The sequence below is a fragment of the Fundulus heteroclitus genome, chromosome 7 (genome assembly GCF_011125445.2).
Source record: "Fundulus heteroclitus isolate FHET01 chromosome 7, MU-UCD_Fhet_4.1, whole genome shotgun sequence".
Classification (NCBI taxonomy): Eukaryota; Metazoa; Chordata; class Actinopteri; order Cyprinodontiformes; family Fundulidae; genus Fundulus; species Fundulus heteroclitus.
Window position 1 is genome coordinate 40485387 of NC_046367.1, and position 22950 is coordinate 40508336.

At 39.8% G+C, this 22950-nt stretch overlaps 1 protein-coding gene across 12 annotated transcripts in view; it reads left to right on the forward strand.

Annotated features, from left to right (window-relative positions):
• pcbp3 (poly(rC) binding protein 3) overlaps positions 1–22950 on the forward strand; it is a 61518-nt gene that overhangs the window by 4871 nt on the left and 33697 nt on the right. The window contains exon 1 of one of the 12 annotated variants that reach the window (XM_036139631.1): positions 17953–18082. The exons of the other annotated variants lie outside the window; for them this stretch is intronic. The gene's annotated coding sequence lies outside the window, so the exon portion shown is untranslated. Of the gene's footprint in view, positions 1–17952; positions 18083–22950 lie in introns of those variants that run through there. 12 annotated transcript variants of the gene reach the window in all.

Consider the following 22950-nt stretch of genomic DNA (forward strand, 5'->3'; position numbering starts at 1 on the left):
GTTGTCCCTGAGAGAAAAAAAGAACAACTCGCCTCCATTTCACCGTTCCTTTTCTTTTTGTTATGTTTTTTCTCTGTTAAAATCAGTCCACAGACTATCGCCATTATTCTTCCTTTTCATCCGTGTTTATTTACTCCGAATTCGCGTTTGAGCTTGAGAGGATTTGCAAGATTTCTGCATGATCCTGAGTGAAATCTCTTTGTCTGTGATGTGTTGAGCTTGCCGTCTAACCAGACACCACACACTGTACGAGCAAACCTGTTGTACCTACGGTGATTTATCATCAGGTGTGGTGCCTTTTAAAATAGGCCGACTATTTGAAAATCCCGCCGCGTGAACCAGTCTTAACATAAAATGTGTTAAGTTTGAGGTCAAGAGACTCTATTAAAATAAAACCCAGAAAATAGGGATGTGCAACTAAAATTATCAAACTAAAATGTATGGTTTCTAATGTTGAACGGACGGGGCTATAACATAAAGTAAAACAAGCAAAAACTGTCTGATTCAACCAAAACACACAAGAAGAGGTGCCACCAAGTTTAAAGTAAAAACAAGGTTTAAAAACAGAAACAGTCTCATTGGAATCCAGTTTGAAAAAATTAATACAGTCCAGATTGCTTTTTTTTGCCATAACAGTCGCCACCCCCCCCCCAACACCCCCCCCCCCCCCCCCCCCCTCCTGGCCGTGCCACCCTGGGCAGAAAGCCCTGTGGCCCATTTCAAAAGCCACCTTTATTTAATTACTTTACTTAATTAGGTATTTATTGAATGGAATATCTCCATTCTTAACTCCACGGAGGCTCAGATCTTCAGCAGTGGAGAAAGGACTTTCTATTTTTTTTTTCTGCAGCAATCTTTCCTTCCATCCCAAATTTTCTCCCAGCCCGTTCTGCTAAAATAAAATGAAACACCTAGACAGTATACCTGCCATCTCCCAGTTAATCTGATAAGAAGAGGCCGCTTCACTCCTTTTTATTGGATTTTGTGGCCAAATCTTAGTTTAATCAGATTAGAGGATTTAGCCTCTTGTGGTCTGGAAGACTTTTAAGTGTCTTTTGGCAAACGTCCCTCAATCTTTAATGTTTCTTAGGTCAAACATTTACATAGTTTAATCGTGTTTATAAATATCAGATTAATTTCAGGCATTCAATTATTTCTAGACATTTTTTTTTACCAACAGGGAATTAAATTAATGTAAAAATGAAAATTTGGGGCCCTTGTTTGAACTTATTGTGGACTTTCTCTATTCCACACAGGATCAAAGTTACACCCACACTGATTTTAGGTAATTGTTCTTTAGCAAGCGGTACTTAACAAAACCCTTTATGTGTCATCAACACACATCTGGCATCACTCTAGACGACCAAACCTCTTGACAGAATTGGTAGATTTTAGATAAAATGGTTGTTTCTTTTGTCTCAGCCTCGGCTTTTGAGCAAAGTCCTTAAATTTCAGCCGTGCTAAGCCTGGGACATTGGGAAGAGTGTTCATGTGTGTTTAGCATCATTGTGTTGTTGGAATTCCCTGTGAAGAAGTTTTGTTGAGGTTTGATGTTTTTTTTTCTCATCTTTATTTGTTATATCAACAGACATTCTGAGGAACCCCCTCAGAATGGAAAAGACAACTAAGTCCAAATGTTTTCTATACTCTAGGACGCAGATAGCATCCAGAAAAATCAGCAATGACCTGTTTTAATAAATGAAACTTAGAAACGACATAACTCATAACTGAATTAAATTAAAAGAAAATACTGTAAAAGTGGACAGTGAGGATGTTTTATGTGTAAACCATCCGTTAAACAGTGACATTTACCAACCATGTAGCGTTTGATTTTAGATTGGGATGTTCACAAGTCATTTTTCCAATTCAGAGTCGTGTCTCAACTCTAATTACTCAAGTAAACATTTTCTCATCTAATCCAGACGGTCTAGGTCAGAAATCCAAACCCTGTACTGTTGTTTAATCATTAAATATTTAATTCACCATCTTCAAATCAGCTGAAAGCTGGTTTATATTATTTTGAAGATTTATTAAATGTAATGGTTACCTAGTTAGAAATATAAATATATAATTGTTAATGTTGATTTTTTACTTGTTTGTCTCAGTAACGTCTAAATTAACAGCTCAGTTATCCTGGTATTCAGATTGCCCACTCCTTCATTACATATTGCACAAAACCTGGTTGTAAATCAGCTGGAGAAGTTTAAAATAATTAGGGAATAATTGTCTAAATCCACATAAAATATCCTTTGTCGTTTGATAATCCAACAAAGGTATAAATTATAAAACAGTGAAAGGGGGAAAGTGTTACAAGTAAATAAATGTGCATCAAACCTCTGAAAAAAATGGAACAGGAAGTGCTTTTATTTTGATACTTTCAACAGGAAGTGTCCTTGTAATCTAGGAACGTAGGAGACCAATTATGTTTATTTGGTTCTGAATGATTCAAAGTCATCTAATGCATCATTCAGTAGGAGAAACATTCATGCGGTCGTTCATATGGAGCGATAGTTAACATTAACAGATTAGTATGACCCGTTCATATCCCATAATATTCCACAAACATCATCGGCTAGTAATGAAGCTTGTCCTTTTACGTTAAACATGCAGCAGCTGCAGTCTGGAGCTCACATGCCGGCTTCTTTCCACTTTTCATTACATGAGCTAAAATCTGGTTGTAAGACTCAAGTCTCAGACCACGAGTCCAGGTTTCGAGTCTTTAGGGCACAGGTTGAAGTCCAAACTTGTGCAGAAGAAGAAGTCGTCTTCATTTTTCATTTTTTTTATCCACTTTGCTCCACACACCAGAGCCACTGGTGATGAAACCACCTACCTGCACGTTGCTTGGCAGTATGAGTGCAGCATATGTGTGATAGCATTACCTTGAAACATACTTCTTGTCATTCGTATTAAATATGAAACAAGGAAATAAGGATATTGGGATATTGGTCTCACTGAGATGAAACGGATCACGTGGAAGAGCTTCAGGAGCCTGATGGCCCTTAGATAAAAACTGGTCCTTGTTCTGTTTGTTTTGCACTTCGTGGACCAGAACCTCTTTTTCAGAATGCAGACGGTCGAATGTGTGAACAGCTACTTCGTCATTACTGCTGTGTATGTTAACACATCAACAAGGTGTCAGCCCAAACAAGAGGTGGCATCAATTCTACCATAAACTCAGAGATTGATGTGTCCATTTGGTAACTAGGCAACTGTTTCAATGAGTAATGTTTGATGGGCATCCTCACCTCAGCGTGTTGATCCTCTGACAAATGAAGCAAGGGGAGCATGAGGACAAGTGTCAGTAGGTTTAATTTCATAGCACATATTGTAGATTGTGTTTGCATCAAAACTGAAAAAAATACATGTGAAAAAACATGCTCACCTATGCACCAGATTTACACTCACCCTTGGGAAATTTTTAAATTAAGCATAATCTCTTCCTGTAATCCCTGCATAAATGGTAACTTTTACATAGAAGGTACACCTGGTCTGGCGTTTTGTTAGCTGTGACATCATCCAGGGAGGCAGATCATCCTCTATTACCATCTAACATACTGTAGAAAGTACCCCTGGGTCAATGTGAGCTTCTGTGCTTTCTGTGTCTCTGCTCTGTCTTCTCTAAGCCCCAGTGGGTGGAGGCAGATGAGCGTTCACACTGAGCCTGGTTCTGGTTATGCTGGAGGTTCTCCTCCCTGTTAAAGAGGAGTTTTCCTCTCCACTGTCGCTTAATGCATGCTCAGTATGAGGGATTGCTGCAAAGCCATCAACAATGCAGACGACTGTCTGCATTGGAAAGGTGAAATATAAATAAAGTTTTTCTGACCTGCTTATGATTTCACATGGACAACTGTAGACTTGATGATTGGAAATAATTCATGATGCTACATACAGACCAGCTTTGCATTATCGTCTCTTTGACAGTGGCATTTAAATCCATGCCAATTCAAATGGTTTGTTATAAAGCTATTTTAAAAAATAGTTTTTAGTTGTTTTTTAAATCCCTGAACTCTGGAGCTAAAGGATGGAAACGGCTGAGAAGTCCCTGTCATTAGTTTTCATCTTTATCTGTGGCACAACCAGCAGGGCTGGGTCACAGCTTGGGAAGTACAGATGTTTGTTGACCATCCAAAGTATGGGGAGCCAGTGGGGCCATATGAGGTTTGGTGTGAAGTAAGATGAATGTCTTCTGCTGTGATGTGGAAGAAAACTGTATCAGGAAGAAAACTCTGCTGTGAATCGCAAACAGACCACAGAAGCCAGATTTCACGTCTCAACTCTGACGTCTGGAGAAAGTTCCTCTGGAAGGAAACTTAGAGTTTTAGGTAGCTGGGATTTATAAATAATTTCAGCTGAGGATATACTTCTACAACTTGAATCGTCTTGTTACTGAAAATTGCTAAATAAACAAACCTGCCTTGCCTTACTTCTGTGTGGAGCTCAAAGAGCTGACCTCAGTGCTTGATTCTCACATATAGTTATGGCCAGACGTTTCTACCCAGCGTGCATGTCATATTTTGTCTTTTAATAAATAATTATCACTGTTCCTTTTCCAGGGTGGAAGTATTATAAAAAATACAACTGCATTGATTTTTAAAAGCAAGGACTGAATGCATATGTTGGCTGTGTTTCAATGGGCAGAGTAGTCCTCTTGCAGAATGAAAGTTAAGGGTTCATTATCACCTTCCTGCTGCACCACATCTTGTTGGGCCCATGGGCCAGGCACTTAACCCACGTTACTTACCGATATTTGCATCAATATCTGGATGAGTCTTTGTTTGTGAGTGAGATTGGGTGAATGTGGTAGAAATGTAAAAGTACTGAGTAATCAGTAAAACTGGAAAATATTAATATGTTCATGATTTTCTTTCTCAGAAATAGGTACAGATATCCCTACTAATATTTACTTTCTGTCTCTGTGATTGAGGTGCAAGTTGCACCTTTTGGATCCATCAACGAGTATCTGGCTGATGTTTGCCCGGTCTTCTTGGCACTTCTTGGCTGTTTTCCTGAAACAAACCTGGCTCTCAGGCGTAGTGAAATAATTTCCTAAAGGCTCTGGTTGGAGCTTTGGGAAGACACTGAAGGTGTTTGTGATCATTCACCCAATGGTGTCCATGTTTCTACCATCTGACCCCCGTTAGAAAAAAGGAAGTTGGTTAAGATGTTCACAAACAACCAGGATTCAATCCTGGAGTGAAGTGTTTTCAAATAACTGCTTGATAAAATGCTGATGGCCAAATTAGATTCAGCTGTTTGGACACAATGGCAAGAGGCAATATTTTAAGTAACAAATGTGAGTTTTGGAAACTTAAGGACATTGAAACAGCTGTCAAGCATGGAGTTGGTAGCATCTTCTCTGCTAGTGGTACACAGAAGTTGGAATAATGAAGAAGGAAGACTACTTCCAAATTCATCAACTACTCAGAGTAAATCTGAGATGGTTAAAATTTGGACAACAGGACAATAATCCTAGAAATCTTAAGTGTTGACAAAGACGATACTAATAATATGTACTAAAAATTTGAACCTCCAAAGAGATTCATCATAACGGGATCAAGGATGAACTACAATGAGCTAATAATGATCTCAGACAATGATGGTAGACCCTATCATTGAAAAGAGAACTAAAATGGAGAAAAGTTGCTGCGCAAATGTCTGTACAATCAGATAAGGCCAGACCTCTTGGCTAAAGTTTAAGAAACTCTTAGAAACAAGAGACAGAAACCAAATAAATCACAAGGCAGTTCAGTAAAAACACTACCAGCATTAAGGATCCAAAAAAAGTGAATTTGAGTGACTACTGTGACTTTGTTCTGGTTTCTGTGAGGTAAAATTAGCTTTTTTTAAGTGGCGTGGAGTTTAACTGCCATCTTCTCTTGATACTGAGAATGTAAAACTTTCTCAGCTCTTATGATTATTAACTCCTGTAAAGACATAATGTGAAGGAATGATCTTGGTCCTGTGTTCTCTTCACAAAGCTCCTTGATAGTCTACCTTGTAAGAACAACCAAGCACCAGTAATATAGCCAACAGAGACATGAGGCCAGTGGAGCTGGGGTTGCATGAGAGCGTCCAGACGATGCTGAGGGCATCTGAACTAAAAACAGATGGTGCTCTCTGGGGAAAACTCATTTAATTTGGACTCAGGATTGCTCCAGTGTGTTCATCTACATTGTTCATCCTCATGGTATTATCCATCATTTAGAAGACCACCCAGTTGATTTCTGCAATTCATCTTTGAAAATGCAGTCATGAAGAAAAATGTTTTATTGGAAACAAAATTAGATTCTGTGCCACATCGTTTATTATCTGGTGAAAATCTACAGCGGGTTGAATGAATTGTCCTATTTAATTGTGAAAGCATATCACGGCTGGTAACGGAAATGTAGATTCTCAGAGACTTTAGAGGGCCATTTCTTTTTTGGCAAAACCACATGTGGACCGCTGGACCATTTTGTATTATAATTAATGATAAACCTTGTTCTTTTTTTCTCTAGTTGCTAATAATAGAAGAAATATCAAGTGAAGAGATATAAGAGAAAATATCAAGTTCTGATGTAAAATGGATTTAAATGAAACCCTGGCATCAAACCAATGCTAATAATCAGAATCAGAAACATGTTTAATGTGAGGTATGCATACACTTACAAGGGATTTGACTCTGGATTGTACAATTATCACGGTGTGCTTACTTATATAATAGCTATCAGGTTTGTGGAGGTTGTAGTAGGACCGAAACGCAGACAAGAGTCACATACTGAAGTGAATGGTGATTTATTTAATCAAAAAGAAGCTAAATTACAGGCAAGGCAGGTGAAGACAAGGACCACACACAGTGCAAGAATCTGACAAAGCTTATGGGTTAGAATACCAGACGATCCGACAACGGGGGAGAAGAGACTGGCTAAAGGTTAAATAGGGGAGAGACAGAGGGAGAGAAATCAGCACAGGTGAGAGAAATGAGAGTGATTGATCTGAAGGAGAGAGAGAGAGAGAGAGAGAGAGAGAGAGCAATGAGGTGGGAGGAGACAGGGAGGCAACAAGAATACAGAAACCAAATGGAATAAACAGAAACTGAGACAATAAATTCACCAACTAAACCAGAGACAGGCAGATCTAACAGAAACAAGAATAAGCTGCTCAGATCATAAGGAGCAGAAAACTAACAAATGAGAGGAACAAGAAAGAAGGAACTGAAACTAGAGAATAAACACTAAAGAGGTGAAAAAGTGAATGAACTGCATCATCCCATGCAGGAACCTAAAAATAAACACCTGGGGTTGCCACAGTAATATAGAAATTTAAACAGAGCCTGTAGTATAGAGATCACATAACACATTCCCTTGAAAATAAAAACAAAAACAAAGCTGCAGCACAAACCTCTTTAGCTGACCAGCTGCATTATATGGTTCACCCAGAATCTCTTTCAAAATAAAACATTAAACTGTTTGTCTAAAACCACTATTATTTTCATTAAGTCACTGCTAAAGCCCTGTTTCTGGATAAGTTCAATCTATCTGATGCTTTAAAGAAAGTCTATAATATGTAGGGTAATGTATTTCACAAAGTTGCCATAGATGCACTAAGATGCACTTCTGATTGGTCGATTAGATCCTCATGATGGCTCCCCTCCTGGAGGCTTTGGCTGCAGGGGGTTTTCATTTGCTGAACAAATTACATTGATTCATACTATAATTTATTTTCCCTACAATAATCATTCATTAGAGTTTTTGCATTTCAATTTTTATAAATATAAATACATTTTAATATGAACTGATCTAGTTTAATATGGCGTATGAACACTAAACTCACATGTTGGAACATGTTGGAGGGAGTGAGCAGAAAGGGTTTTGTATCGTACCCAAATGACATTTTCATGATCAAAACCTTCCAAAACACCTTTTCACCAGTGAGCAGTGGCCACCCCCGTTTATGTCTTTCTACTCCCAGTGATGTTATCCAGTTGGTTCTGGTGGCAGTCTTAGGCTAATGGACCAGAAGAGACATGTAATTCCTCAAGTGAGTTCTGGGTCTGACTAGCAACATCATTCCAGAGCAACGGGACAGAAAAACCTCAATCGAGACGTCCAGGGAGCATCCTAATCAGATCCCAGAACCGCCTGCAGTGACTCTGTCTGATGGAGCAGGAGCTGTTCTCCACTTCATAATGCAGCTTTATCTCTAAGGCTGAGCCCGGGTCATGTTGTCTGATGGCAACACACCCTACCACCACCACCACCACCAGCACCAAAAAGCTACTCTGCTCAAGGTCCCACCATCCCAACCACAGACAACCTTTTCCTCCAGACTTCAGTCTTGATCTCTACAAGTTTCTTAAGTTTACCCTTCTAACCAAGAGGATGCTCACCCACTCTTCAACACTTCTTTACTGCTGTCGAGCGCTGCAGAACCAGTTGCATGAAAGTCAAAGTTGTAAAAACCATAATCATTTTTACATTCGAGGTGGTAAAGCTGGAGCAGCAGGTGCAACTAATTAGACATTTAATGTTAATCTTATTTGCGCCCGGAGCCAATGTCATTTACTTCCCTGCTTGAACACTTGCAAGACTGAGAACAGTTTCCCAGTATAAAACGGTCGGTATCATGCTACCCGCCAGTGAAAGGCTTCACTTCAGACGCAAAAAGAGATATTCGGAAGGAACAGAATCAAAAAGGAACAAACATATGAAGAATTGTTTGCATCTGCTGAACACAATGATGTGCAATCAAATGCATTTGAGTTATTTAATCAGCCCAATTTGGCTATGATATTGGGACCACAGATGAAAAAGGGATTCAAGCTGTGGCAAACACATAAGGAACAAATCAGTGACAACTTCCCTTCTAATATAAGAATTTGTCAACAGAAATAATCCAAATCCAAGTCAAATATATTTCAATCAGCAAACCTTTCACTTGACTAGTAAAACTTATCTGAAACTACAAAGCAAAATTATGATTGAAGAAAACTAAGTACAAAGGACAAAGAAGAAATGTTTGAAAGCACCATAAAAATGATTCTTTGATTTTTAAAGGTCAGTGAGGATCTTTATGTTGGAGAACCAAAGTTCATCTTAAATAATTTGGAATGAGGTCAAATTAGCTTAAATAATTCAGATTAAAAACAAGTGGAATGGAGACTTCCGGTTGTGACATGTAGGAAGAGGACGCACACGCGAAGGCTCCCGGCTCACTTTTTGTTACCCTCCCTTTGGAACGAATTTTCGGCACTAACTTCGACACAATTTTAGTCGCTGAAGTCGGTTTGACAGTTTCCTCAGTAACGAGCATGTCCAAACACGCAAAATCAGTTAATGTTCAAACTCCGGCGACGCGTGCGGCGGGCAAGCTAGCATCCTTTGCAGCTAGCAACCTTTCATCAACAGCGGGGGATCCTGTGACACCCGAGAAACCTGCAGCAACGGTGGTGGCCATGGACCAACTGGCGGCTGAATTCGCTAAACAGCGAACATCACTCAAGGAGGATGTTTCTACCCTTATTCAAGACGCCGTCAGACCAATACAGGCTTCACTGGACTCACTACAGACAACAGTGACCTCATTCCAGAGTCGTCTCACCGCCGTCGAGTCAGTGGCAGGTGATAACTTCGAGCGGCTAACAGCGGCCGAGTCTACCATCAAAACGCTCCAGAGCCAGACCCAGTCACTGCTGGACCGGTGCGACGACCTCGAGAACCGCTCACGGAGATCTAATCTCCGCATATTAAATATTCCCGAGGGCAGTGAAGACGGCAAAGATCCCTTAAAGTTCATGTCGGATGTCTTGATGGAAGTGATGGGTCCCGATGTTTTCTCTACACCGCCTGAGCTGGAGAGAGCCCACCGTACCCCGACCTCCAGAGCTGGCCAGAGATCTTCCCCCCGTGCGTTCCTGGTCTGCTTCTCCAGGTTCCAACAGAAAGAAGCAGCGCTGCGCTGGGCCAGGAATCATGAGCTCAAATACCGAGGCGCCGCTATAAGGATATATCAGGACGTCAGCGCAACGCTCGCTAAAAAGAGAGCCGCGTTTAACGGCGTCAAGCAGGCTCTGTATCAGAAGAACGTCAGATTCCACCTGCTCTACCCGGCCCGGCTGCGAGTGATGTGCGGGGACGACGTGTTCACTTTCAGCTCACCTGATGAAGCTCAGAAGTTTTACGATCGGAGGTTCAGTAACTTGGAATAAGACTGTGTCACGGTTTGGACTCTTCATTTTGGCGATGGTTAATCACTTGTCTTAAATAATGTATAAGTTCATCTTTCCAGCATGCGATGTCAACCTGCGGTCCGTGGACCCGAGGTATGGTCACTCAGGAAAGTTATTATTGGACTAATCAGCACTATGCTTAATTACAGCCAGAATTTTCCTCCATTTAATATAAAAAAAAAAAAAAAAAACTTTTGTTGCATATCAACTTAGAGGTTAAATATGTTCATATGTGTGCCTACTTGTTTGCTAGTTATCCTGATGTCCAACCATCAGTTTTTTGTTTCCATTTTTGGGTCAAGAGATTTAAGTACAGCCTATCGTAGGAACTGGGAGCCTTCCTGAGAAGAAGTTTGGGGAAAATGTGCTTCTGGAAGTTTTTTGAAATAGTGTTTAGCCTGCAGCTTGCCTCAGAGAGAGGGACAAGTATAGGCTTAGTTCTAGGTTTGTTTTTGTTTGTGGGAAGGGTTGGGGAAAGGGACACCAACGTGTTTTTACAAAATATACTTGTCTCTACTTGCTTAAGAGATAGAACGAGCCTTTCTGTATACTCTAATACATCGCTTTTTCACCTTTTATTTATTTATTATTATTATTTTTTTTATTTATTTTTTATTTTTTTTATTTTTTTATTTATTTTTACTCTAGTTAAACATGGTAAATGGTATCAATGCAAAAGTGGCTGCTATACGATTTGTTAGCTGGAATGTAAGGGGCTTAAATGGGCCCGTTAAAAGAGCCAGGATATTTAACCATCTAAAGTTTTTAAAATGTGATATCGCATTTCTACAGGAAACCCACCTATTGTTAAAAGATCAAGTCAGACTTAAAAAGAGATGGGTGGGTAATGTATTCCATTCAGATCTAAACTCTAAAACTTGTGGAACAGCTATATTAATCCATAAAAAAATTCAGTTTAATGCTACTGCTGTTGTTTCTGATCCACAGGGACGATTTGTTATGGTTTCAGGGCTCCTCTATCACAAGCCTGTGGTTCTAGTAAATATCTACGCCCCGAATTGGGATGATGAGAAGTTTATGGGTAAAATCGTATCACTAATCCCAGATTTGAATTCACAACAGTTGATTTTTGGCGGAGACTTAAACTGTGTAATGAATCCGACACTTGACCGGTCCAGTCCTAAATCTACAAACCTTTCTAAAAAGGCCAAACTATTGTCAACCTTTATGGACCAGATAAGAGGTATTGACCCCTGGCGTTTTCTATTTCCACAAAGTAAATCCTTCTCTTTTTTTTCTAATGTACATCACTCATATAGCAGAATAGACTATTTTTTCATTGACCAGAACCTTCTCCCCTCTGTCACAAAAGTTGAATATTCATCTATAGTAGAATCAGATCATGCCCCTGTATTACTTGACCTTGCACTCCCCCGCTATCAATTACAACACTCGCCTTGGAAACTAGACAGAAACCTTTTGGCCGATGAGAGCTTTTGTAAAATGATATCCCAAAAAATAGATGACTTTATAAATTTCAACAAAAAAGATGATATTTCTCCTTCTCTCCTGTGGGAAACATTAAAAGCGGTGATTAGGGGTGAGATCATAGCGTACTCGGCTAAAATAAACAGGATGAAAAGAAATAAGCTAGAGGAGCTTATTAAAGCTGTATCTATGGTGGATGCTCAATACTCTGTCTCCCCTTCCCCCGAGCTCTACAAGAGGAAACTGGACCTCCAAACACAATATAATTTACTATCAGCTGAGAAAACAGAACGTCTCCTAATAAAATCACAGGGGTATGTTTATGAACACGGTGACAAGGCTGGGCGTTTATTAGCCCATCAACTCAAGTGTCGTTCAGCTTCTCAACAAATCCCGCAAATTCGCAAAGAAGATGGTAACCTAACTATTGATCCAAAAGAAATTAAGGACACATTTTCCTCATTTTACTTGAATCTTTATACTTCAGAGATGACAAATGGTTGCTCCGATATAGAACATTTCTTCAATAACCTCCAGACTCCTTCTGTATCAACAGTTCACAGGACTGAATCCGACCTTCCATTAAATTGTAAGGAAATCATTACTGCAATAAAAGCAATGCAGAGCGGCAAGGCACCAGGCCCGGATGGGTATCCCATAGAGTTCTTTAAAAAGTTCTCTAATAAACTGTCAACAATTCTGCTTGAGATGTTCAATGACTCTCTGTCCCATGGGTCACTCCCGCATACATTGACTGAAGCATCAATTACCCTCCTACTTAAGCCAGGTAAAGACAGCAAAGAATGTGGCTCATACCGACCCATCTCCCTCCTAAACTGTGATGTGAAGATCTTGGCCAAAGCCCTTGCCTTACGCCTTGAAACCACAATGCAGGACGTGATATCTGCTGACCAAACTGGTTTTATTTCAGGCCGGCATTCATTTACAAATATTCGTCAGCTCCTAAATGTTATCCACTCTCCTGTGTCCAGCGCGGTACCTGAAGTGGTTATCGCGCTGGACGCAGAGAAAGCTTTTGATCGGGTAGAATGGGGATATTTATTTGCATGTTTAAAAAAATTCGGATATGGCCCCAATCTTATCTCGTGGATTAAACTTTTATATACCTCTCCCAAAGCCTGTGTAGTCATAAATGGTAAACGCTCACAGTATTTCCAGCTATCAAGGGGCACCCGTCAGGGCTGTCCAATCAGTCCATTGTTGTTTGCCTTGGCCATAGAGCCCCTGTCTATTATTCTAAAAACATCACCATTAATTACTGGAATCATTAGGAGGGGGAGAGAGTATAAGGTATCTCTTTATGCTGATGACTTGCTAATGTATGTATCTGACCCTGTTTTATGTGCTCCTCATATTATCCACACCCTGGGGAGGTTTGGCGCCCTCTCTGGGTACAAACTGAACTTCAGTAAAAGTGAATGTTATCCTGTCAATGACTTGGCTCTTCAAATACAGGAAGGAGCTCTGCCGTTTCATTTGTCTAAAAATGGCTTTAAATACCTGGGTATTAATATTACAAGGGATATGCAAAATCTTTACCAGGAAAACTTCTGTCAGTTATTTGAGAAAATTAAATTAGACTTGAAGAAATGGAAACCACTTTACCTTTCCTTGGCTGGAAAAGTAAACTGTATCAAAATCAATGTGCTACCCAGGTTTCTATACCTGTTTCAATGTATCCCACTTTATCTCCCCAAGTCTTTTTTTAAGTCTATTGATAAGGCTCTAATTTCATTCATATGGAATGGGAAGAAGCCTAGAATACGATTAGAACTGTTACAGAGGCCTAAAAACCAAGGTGGCTTAGCCCTTCCAAATTTATGTCACTACTACTGGGCCTCAAATGTTCAAAAAATCATGTACTGGCTCCACACTCCCGATACAGACTGGTGTCACTTTGAAGCTGTATCTTGCATCTCCACTTCTCTCAGAGCCCTGGTCACTTCCAGCCTACCCCTCCCTTTCTCACAATACACTAACAATCCTATTGTCATAAACACTCTCAAAATATGGGCTCAATTTAGACAGAGTTTTGGGTTTAAAAACCTTCTCCATCTGGGTCCCATACACAATAATCACCTTTTCCTCCCAACTAAGTTAGACTCTGAATTTACTCTCTGGCAGAGACGTGGCATTCATAATTTTGAGGACTTATACATAAACTGTATCTTTGCAAGCTTTGAAGATGTATCACACAAATTTGACCTCCCTCAGTCTAGCTTATTCCGATATTTCCAAGTCCGCCACTTCCTTCAACACCATGATCCCAGCTTTCCATACATATCATCACCTTCTGGTCTGGATGATCTGTTAAAATCGCCGTTTAATTCTAAAAGACTGGTCTCCAGAATCTATGATTGCATATCCTCTTTTAAAAACACAACACTAGATAAGATCAGAGCAGACTGGGTGGTTGAGCTGGGGGAGGACTTGGAAAAGGACATTTGGGAGAACGCTTTACTAAGAGTAAACAACAGCACTTTCTGTGCCAAGCTAAACATAATACAATTTAAGGTCCTACATCGCATTCACTATTCCAAAGCAAGACTGGCTAAAATATATCCTAACACAGATTCAAACTGTGACAGGTGCCGAAACACTCCTGCTGACTTAACACATATGTTCTGGTCATGCCCAGCCCTGGCAACCTACTGGTCCACCATCTTTAAAACATTGTCAGAAGCATTGAGTATTAATCTTCAGCCCAACGTAGCTATGGCCATATTCGGTGCCACAGATAGAAGAGATTCAACATTAAGAGAAGGCCATAGAAATATAATTGCTTTCACAACGCTGCTTGCACGCAGAAGAATTTTATTGCATTGGAAATCCAAAAATCCACCCAAGGCATCTTTGTGGTTTAGTGACTTGACACACTTCATACATTTAGAGAAAATAAAATATACTCTTAGGGGGTCCAAGGACAAATTTCTCTCTATCTGGGGTCCAATACTGACACACTTAAGTAAACTCAAAACTGTGCCCACTTAATAATCCCCTGGCAGTTATTCTGCGTTTGTATCTGTATTTATGATTGAACCCATGTGTACCAGCCTCGGTGCGGGAGTGCCGAGATATTTGCCCTTTTTGTTATGTACGCTCATTTGTGCATAAACTGGGATATATATTTGTATGTAATCTTTATATTCGTTTATTTTTGTTTATTTATTCTTATTTTTTTATATATATATATATATTTTTTATTTAATTTTATTTATTTATTTTATTTATTTTTTTTATTATTATTATTATTTTTTTTTTATTTATTTATTTTGTTTGTTTGTTTGGATTGGTGTCTAACATGTTCTTGGGATTGGGGTTAAAATATAAATATGAGTATCATGTCTCTTGTAATCGAAATCATTTAATGTATCACTGATGCTCATTTAAAAAATAAAGATAAAAAAAAAAAAAAAAAAAAACAAGTGGAATGTTTTCAACCCATTCACAATCACGATGCAACTCAAAGAGTGAGATAAAACATTATTTGAGAAAATAGTAGTTAAAGTATTTGCCGTATTAAAAATCTTAAAACAGAACCCAAAAAAACATTAGCATCAAGTTCTAAAGAGCGCTAGCAAGTGGCTCATCGACCCGTTAGTGTTAGCTTTAGGTTTTAGCTTCAAAACACAGTAAAACACAATGAAAATTAAACAATACCCAAATTGCTTCATCCCAAACTAACTCTCCCCTGTTTCTCTGCCTAACCTCATCCTTTAATGTATCCCGATCTGGTGACAGCCGTCTGTCTGGCTTTTCAAAGCGCTTTGCTGTTTCAGGGAAGTTAGCAAACCCGGGCGTAGACATTGGCTCCGGCCGGGCCTGATGAAGGCTCTTCTGGCTGCAGCTGGGGAAAGGTTCTCGTTTAGGCTCCAGGCAGTCTGGAAAAACCTCTGCTGGGTCTCCAGTGCAGCTGTGCTCAGCTGGAGAAAGCTGCTTTATTCAGTCCTTGGTCGGCTTTTCCTGCAAAGCCCAGACGAATATCACAAGAAGGTGGTTTCTGGGGTGTCTGTACATCTTGGTCAGCAAAACGGACAATCATGCGCGTCTGCTCCCTCCATGCTGGTCCTTGGATTCCAGCGGGTAAAAGAGGGAATTTGCATTTGGAGGAAAGTTTTGTTGGAGCAGGACGGCTCCTCCCTTCCAGGGTTGTCCTAAAGAGGGTTAGTCCTGGAGCCTGACTCACAGAGCTGTATTGGATGTTTTCCACAGCCGTTTTCCTCATCTCTGTGAGGCACAGCAATGACAACACGTTCCTAAAAACCTACAGCTAAAAGATTTACTTTGTCTCAAACTGTTGTTGCCTGAGTCTGCTTTGGAGGTACTCTGCACAGGCTACAGATACACCAACAGCCAAACACAAAATGAACAAAGCATTTTATCTATATTGCATGCAGAGTCTCTATTGGAAAGGCTGCAGCAGACACCTATCTATGACCTGCAGACACAGAAAAGCACAAACACTATCAGAGAGAAAAGAACTGAATTAAAAAGAAATAAGTGTTGAAGCTGCAAATTACCATAAGCTTAGTATGTCTCGGTGTCAACACTGACCCGGGCACAAATTGCATATTTGTTTATCAGTAAATCAACGGCATGCAGTAGGCATGGAAATACAAGCAGGCAATTTCATAGTTCATTAGTGTCCATTCAGTTGGCTTGTAGCTACCGGAAAGCATGAAGGAACTGCGTGATCAGAACAGGTCCAGGCGAGATGGATGATGATTTGTGTCGGGTTTGGTCAATGTAGCAATTAACTGCTCTGAAACTGTTTAATATTAACAAAACAAAAAGAGTTGTTGATCAATAAAGTAAATTTGTCGGAAGTCTAATTCCAACCCTTTCCAGGGAGGTAAAAACCAAGAGAAGAGATATCTTCTCATTTTATGTATAGCAAATCTAACAACTATTTGTCAATTGCTCGCTGCCTTTCAGCTGAGTTAGGATAAAACTGGAGGTCCGTCGCTGTTAAAGGTTATTAAGAATTAGCTGCCGCTCATCAAGGAGGAGGTTACTTTGAGAGGATAATTCAGAGCTCTGGGATCTGTTTCTCAACTTAGGCAGGACAATTAGAATTAGAAACAGGAGAAGAAGAAGTGTCAACGATACAAACATCCAGAGAACTCCAGAGAATCTGACATTCACAACAGAATCTCCTCAGAACCAACGCAGGGAAATTTAGATCCAACCGGTGCTGCAGTAGTTACGGCTCACATGACCGGCTGTCCCTAACTGAACTAAGTCTAGCACAGCTTCTCTAAATAGACAAATGAATGTATTACGGGACACAGAACAAGCATTTATTACAACTGCAGTCCGACCAGGTGAGCAGTCTGGTTTGGCCCGGTTGGGTCCGGTTTTGGTGGACTGTTCAAACTTGCAGAAAAAATCAGAAGCAGCGTTGGAGCTGCGTCATGCTATCCAGCTAATGAGGTAAACTGGGTCTAATGAGGAAGAGTTGCTCGTCTCTGACCTTAGAGAACTTAACAGATGTGAGACGTTTGCCCAACATGTTTCATCTTTACTAAAACCAACTGTCTGCTCGGTGTTTTAAATATTCAATATATTTTAAACACATCCCTGCTCTGCTAAATTAAAGCAGTTCCTCGTTCTTCATTTGAGGTAATAAAGATTCAGCGCTGAATCTCACATTTTTTGATGGATTTTATACTTTCCCATAAATAGAATATTACAACAAAAGCCTAGAAGATCACAGACACTGGGTGTTCTGAGTAATACATTAATATGTTGAGAAAGGTGCTTCTTTTTGGCTAAACTAAGAGTGTTGTTTTGTCTAAATTATAAAACTCAGCTGGTGAGCGGTAAAGAGCAGGGAAGCAATGTGTCTCTGGAGAGAAAAAGTCAAAATCTAAAGCTTGGCTGATGTTATATAATTTAAAAACTGAAGATTACATGTGAAAGAATTGCTTGTTTTCATCTGTCAGCTAATGTGAACTCCAAAGATTAGAGGTAAAGTTTGTACATTTTATTAACATTACCAACCCAGCGGTAGACAAGATGACATCAACAGCGAGTCGACATCCGCTGACACGTCACGCAGAATACTTGAAACCCATTTTCATAGCTGGCTTCCTCCAGACATCCCCAGACCCTGAGGGGTATCCTAATCTGGGGCACGCATCTTCGGGTCAGAACATTTGCTTCACGGACCGGTCAAAACATGACGAAACTAGCCAATCGGCTCTATCCTTCAACCAAATTTGGTAAAATCACATGGCAAAGTTGTGACGTCATGAGCCGTGATTCATCGCCTGCATGACCTCACGTCTTGACCAGTTGTTCGCCATCATCGCAGCGCGTCGTACAGATAGATAAAATGGGATTTTAGGAATTTTTTTTGGGAATTGAGGAGGTATTCGTAAAGTTGGAGTTGCACAAAAGGTAAATATTTTCTACGTTTTTGAAAATGACCTGACAGCTTTGTTTTAATGTCTTTGCTGCGATGGATTACGGTAAATTCATGTGGAGCATGTCGTTCCGGGCCGCCACTGCTGCATGACTGCATGCATGGTGTTATTTCAGGGAGAGGAACTGGAGCAGAACGATTTCCTTGAAATACTGTACAAGGATTAGATGTTGCGTGTTTTTCCTAACGACGTAAATGTTCATTAAAACTGTGATTACGCTGTTCCTGAATGATTCCTTCTTTTTTCCTGTTAATATGATGAGAAATGTATCTCATTATCTGTGATTTGTTGACAACCATTTCTACGGTGTGATTGTCTACTGCATGAGTATTATGGGGACATGTTGGGAACGCAGACACCAAGAAGCTAAATAATCCTCCCAGCTAATGTCGCGTGGCAGGAGAACAATAGAAACACGCATCAGCTTGTTGTTGTGATTTTAGCTGGGACCCTAATCGGGCCAACTGATTGGACGTGACAGGTTTCAGCTTATTGGGGGGCACATGGAGACACATGGGGGTGGGGGACTGGCAGAGATCCTGTTCGGACCCCAAACCGCTCCAGAAAAGCCCTCATCGTCACATGTAGCTGAGGAGACTCGTTACCTTCAGCTTGTCAACATCTCATTGAGGCTGTAGAAGCAGAGCAGAACATCTAACCCTGGTTGATGGGGGTGATAAACGGCCTCAGTTCAATTTACATTCAACCGCATTATAGGAGGTTCATGGAGGAAGAACAGCAACATGAGGTTTCACACAAACACAAACATCTATTTTGACTTTATTTTAGCCTTAAGAGCATTTCCATTATTTGTTTAAAACTTTAGTTTCTAGTTTTAGTTCTTCTTTAATAATCATTTTGTAATTCATGAGCCACATTTGAATTTAAGGGGGCATACCATGCTGTTTAATTCTTCCTTTTCACATTGGGGTCTAAATAAATTACAGTTGCAACGTATTGGTCAGAATTTCCTTGTCAATTTACCTCCTACGTTCCGCCTTTTTACCCCCGTTTTGAGGAGACATAAAAACATTTTTTTCAGTAGTTTTGGAACACTTGTGAGTCAATATTCTCTTAGATTATCTTTGTTTTATTTTATGAGTGATTTATACGGATGTTGGATGTCTTGCTTTTATTTTTAAATTTATTTATCTTGGTATGAATGGTACTTGTAAACGTGCTGATTTTAAATTCGCTTAATTAATAGATTTGATTTGGAAATAAACAAGACTGGGTAGCCACGATGATGACTTTCAGACATTACAGTGGTCGATTCTTTTACTCCAGGTTTGGATTTCAGAGGATTGGGGAAAAAAGATATGAGCTATAATCTCATTACAGCCTTCACACCTTTGCATGTCTGTGCTTCGTTTCGATGGCCTGAGAGACACAACACATTTCAATTCAATTTATCCTTACCGATTCACAATAAATATTACATTAAGCACTTTACAAAGAAACAGAAAAAGAGAATTCAATCCAATCATACAGGCAGAATCTGAGTGAAACCAACTCATAATCTCATGTTCTATGCAGATGCTTACCCAACCTGGACGTTTGAAAATGAAAGAGAAACATGACTTAAAACATGCTGGTGGAAAAAAAAAGAAGAAAAAAAAAGGTGGCACCACAAGAAAGCATGACTTACTTTCTGTTTAATTTATCACATCTGGTTAATTGAATTTTGATTTTTGGACAATAATGTATCCTTAAATACGAAATAATGAAATGCCTTCAAATTGACAGTAAAAGTAATGCTCCCTGCCCGGGTACAGTTGAACACCATGATCCCAGTGTGCATGCTGTGTTCAGAAGGGGAGTGCATCAAAAGCAAAACCCATACTTGGATGCCTAAGAGACATCTTCTGTGTCTTATGTCCAGTTTTTGTCACGCTGGTCATTTAGTCTGCTTGACCATATTCCATCCAAGTGGGATCTGGTTTTTTTTTTGGGTGCTGGATTGGTTTTGTCAGGGTTTTTTTTGCAGTTTAGTTATTTGGTGATTTTGCAGAAACATTTTGTTTCTAAGTGCACTGATTTCTTTTTGTTTGTTTACTGATTGTTTTTTTTTTTTATGAAAGTCTGTGGACAAATACAGTGTGGCAATGTTCCTTACTTATCTGCTACCTTTTAAAAGGGAGTAAACAGTTATTTTTTTAAAGTAGGTCTATTAGAGGAAAAGCAATTAAATTTGTATTGATAATGAATATCTGTTGTTGGAAATGTGAACACTCCTTTTTGAACTTGGAGTTCTGACAACAACGCATCCTGTGGCCTTTCAGACAGGAAATAGGAGGATTCCTGCATGGCAATGCAAACAAGGACGCTTCAGAATATTGGGTCTGTGTCCATTCACTTAACCAAAAAATAATAATTGTGAGTGTTTTATCAATTGTTGCAGCATCAATCTAAGAATGAAACCTTGGTGTTATAAATTAAAATTATCCTTCTCATGTAAAAAGCCCTTAATAATCAAGCTCCATCATATATCAGAGCTCTGATTACCCCGTATGTTCCTAACAGAGCACTTCGCTCTCAGACTGCAGGTCTGCTGGTGGTTTCTAGAGTCTCTAAAAGTAGAATGGGAGGCAGATCCTTTAGCTATCAGGCTCCTCTCCTGTGGAACCAACTCCCAGTTTTGGTCCGTGAGGCAGACACCCCGTCTACTTTTAAGACTAGGCTTAAAACTTTCCTTTTTGACAAAGCTTCTAGTCAGAGTGGCTCATGTTACCCTGAGCTATCTCTGTAGTTATGCTGCTATAGGCTTAGGCTACTGGAGGACATCAGGCCCTATTTCTCTCACTCTGCTTAGTTCTCCTACTGTTCTACAATTTTCATTGTTTGTACTGTGCTTTCTGTGTCTCTGCTCTGTCTTCTCTAAGCCCCAGTGGGTGGAGGCAGATGAGCGTTCACACTGAGCCTGCTTCTGGTTCTGCTGGAGGTTCTCCTCCCTGTTAAAGGGGAGTTTTCCTCTCCACCGTCGCTTCATGCATGCTCAGTATGAGGGATTGCTGCAAAGCCATCAACAATGCAGACGACTGTCCACTGTGGCTCTACGCTCTTTCAGGAGGAGTGAATGCTGCTTGGAGAGACTTGATGCAACCTGCTGGGTTTCCTTAGAGAGGAAACTTTCTGACCAACCTGACTGTGTGATTTTATTGAATTTTACTTCATAAAGGGCCTTGAGATGACATGTGTTGTGAATTGCCGCTATACAAATCTAATTGAATTGAATTGAACTGAATAATTTATGTCGCTTGGTAATTTGCTCATGATCAGAGTATAACATGTCGGAACCCTTGGATCTGTTTCAAAAACACCAACATTAATGAAAACAACAGATCCATGTGTGAAAAGAACCTGAGTGATTTTTCGAGTCAGGAACTTGTTAGCACATTCAGTTGCACCACCAATTTTTGGGGAAAAGCGCCAAGATCATTATACCTGGAACAAACATGACACATATTAAATCAGTTTTACCTCCCCTGGCGCTGCTGACCGTCAGTGTCTGATTAATTTAGTGCCACAGAGACGCCAAATAATCACCAAACAAAACATGAATCAGGCCAGAGGATGAAAATCACTCCTTTCATTCTGAACATTGTCTTACAAGCCAACAACTGAATGAAAGCTTGTTTTGTCCTCCATGTCGGCTTTTGTTTCACGGCGTTTAACTGTTGCTGATAGGAGAGCTTGGTGCCAGTTTGATAGTTTTGCTCTTGACTGGCTGCTTTGAATAAACACATACATACTGTTAAGAATGCAAAAATGATTTCTATTTGATAAAAAAACAGAATATGGAGAGTTTTTGTATTTTTACTTTTTAACTTCCTTCAAATTCAGACGCTTCCAAAAGTTTCCATTAAACCTGCATCGCTCCATATATATATATATATATATATATATATATATATATATATATATATATATATATATATATATCAAAAACACTTGGAGTTACATTGTGTTATGTGTTCCCTTTATTTATACATAAAGTACGGAAAATTAGGAAAATGCCATCCAACGGTTTCAGTGCTTCTGTTTGTTTTTTCTTCAAGTTGACACTGATTTTGGGCTTCTGTGATGGACTTGCATAAGTGAGCTGAATTTCCTTCTGAAGCGTTTGTAACTTTTCCAGAGTTGAGTGCTGGAGGTCACTCGCCACCACCCACCCACTTCCTGCTAATCTGAATAAAGAGTCTGTCCTTGACTCAAAGCAGCTTGCATAATTGCTTCTGTTACCATTATTCCCCAGAAAACATGGACATGTTGGGACTTATGTGCATAAAAATGGGCTGTAAAATAGAGCTTGAATGGTAAACATATCGGCCCGCTGTGGACTGCCAATTAGCCCATGCTTAGATTCAACGGTGGGCAAAGCTCCAGAGTCAGCCCCTTACTGTTTTAAACTAAAGAAAGTAGTTTTTCAAAGCTGTCTTAAAATAAATGCTATTTTAGCCTCAGGAAGGTAATTCTGAAAGAGATGTTAACTGAAAACTCAACATACGTTCAATCATGAAAGATTTATAACGTCCCACTGAACATTCAGTTCTTTTAAAGGAAACCTATTCAGATCTAACCTAATTCTTTAATTTATTTCTGGAATAGAAATGCAGTTAACTATCGGTAAACCACGAAAAATGCCCTTGTTTTACCAATAAAATGGAAGCTATCGACAGGGAAGGAAGAATTTAGGGCAGCCTACCATTTAACAGCGACTCTCAGCCCCATTCAACAAGATTTCTGGCAGACCCGGTTCTGTTAGTCTGCTCCAGTCCGATTTCAGCCTGTTTGCTGTTCAGTGAGACACTTCTCGTGGCCATCTAGCCGTCCCTGACATCG